Consider the following 1,755-nt stretch of genomic DNA (forward strand, 5'->3'; position numbering starts at 1 on the left):
GCCGCGCGGGACGTTTGAAGTTGGGTTTGTTCCAGCGTCGTTGGCGATGGGCGAGGGGGAGAGGGGGAGAGGGGGAGGGAGAGGGGGAGGGAGAGGGGGAGGGGGAGGGGGAGGGAGGGAGGGAGAGGGGGAGGGAGGGAGAGGGGGAGGGAGGGAGAGGGGGAGGGAGGGGGGGAGGGAGGGGGGGAGGGAGGGAGGGAGGGAGAGGGGGAGGGAGGGGGGGAGGGAGGGGGGGAGGGGGGGAGGGAGGGGGGGAGGGGGGAGGGGAGGGGAGGGAGAGGGAGGGGGGAGGGGAGGGAGAGGGGGGGGAGGGGGGAGGGAGAGGGGGGGAGGGGGGAGGGAGAGGGAGGGAGAGGGGGGAGGGGGGAGGGAGAGGGGGGGGAGGGGGGGGGGAGGGAGAGGGGGGGGAGGGGGAGGGAGGGAGAGGGGGGGGAGGGGGGGGGGGAGGGGGGGGAGGAGGGGGGGGAGGGGGGGGAGGAGGGGAGGGAGGGGGGGAGGAGGGAGGGGGGAGGGAGGGGGGGGGGGGGGGGGAGGAGGGGGGGGAGGGGGGGGAGGAGGGGAGGGAGGGGGGGGAGGAGGGAGGGGGAGGGAGGGGGGGGAGGGGGGGGAGGAGGGGAGGGAGGGGGGGGAGGAGGGAGGGGGGAGGGAGGGGGGAGGGAGGGGGGGGGGGGAGAGGGGGGAGAGGGGGGAGAGGGAGGGAGAGAGAGAGAGAGAGAAGCGAGGGGAGGGCCTTAACCTGTAACATCGTCGCCGTGGCTGGACGGCGCAAGGTGCTTCCTGTTGCGTGGGGAGTTAGTGGCAGAAATGCGCTTTGTCGTAAGATTATTTATAAAACAAAAAAATGGGAATTTAGCCCAGAACGTAAAATTGGCTCCAGGGCAATGTGGTTCTCGTTGTAATGTTGCACCTCCCCTTTCACAAACCTCCGAGAGAGTGGCGCTAAGATTTTCAGAACTCATGGGAATCTGTGCAACCTACAGCAACCACTCTGCGGAACTATGGTCACTGGAACTTCAGTAATCGAACAGATGAGGGAATGGGCCTGACTCAACATCTTCAAGACATCTTGCTCCATAATGATCTTCGGCAATAAAGGTTTATGCTGATGTCCTGGAAAACATGGACCATTTGCTATATCTCGAGAGCCACAGGGAAATAGGAGCCGGAGTGGGCCACCTCAGTCCTGCCCCCTCCCCATACAATGATCATGGCTGATCTATCTAAATCGTACAGAATTGAGGGCCAATAACCAATCCCTGGAGTACTCCGCTAGTTACACACCTTCAGTCTGAAAAGGACCCATTTATTCCAACTCTCTGTTTTCTACGTGCCAGCCAGTTTTCAATCCATGCTTGCACACTTCCTCCAATATTCTCAGTGAAGGTAGATATTGATGATGAAATTTGCTGTGTGGGCACAGCCTTTGGTTGATTGAGCAAAAGAGTCTTAGAAGATCAAGAACACATACCTGTTACAAAGCATTTGGTCTACCAGACAATAATGATTCCACCCTCCTACATGCTTCTGAGACAATGTACTGCCTAATGCATGCACCTAAAGGCATTTAAAAGGTACAAGCAGTTGTTTCTTTGCAGCATCCTCAAAGTTGTAGGAAAGGTAAATGACCAGTGTCAGTGGCCACTCCAACATCTCCAGCACTCAGTCAGCTCCATTGGTGAGGCCACACAGTTTGCACATCCAACTCTAGAATTCCAAAATTGACACTATTCCAAGCTCTATAATTGAAAAAGATTA

Source organism: Pristis pectinata, chromosome 2 (genome assembly GCF_009764475.1).
Source record: "Pristis pectinata isolate sPriPec2 chromosome 2, sPriPec2.1.pri, whole genome shotgun sequence".
NCBI lineage: Eukaryota > Metazoa > Chordata > Chondrichthyes > Rhinopristiformes > Pristidae > Pristis > Pristis pectinata.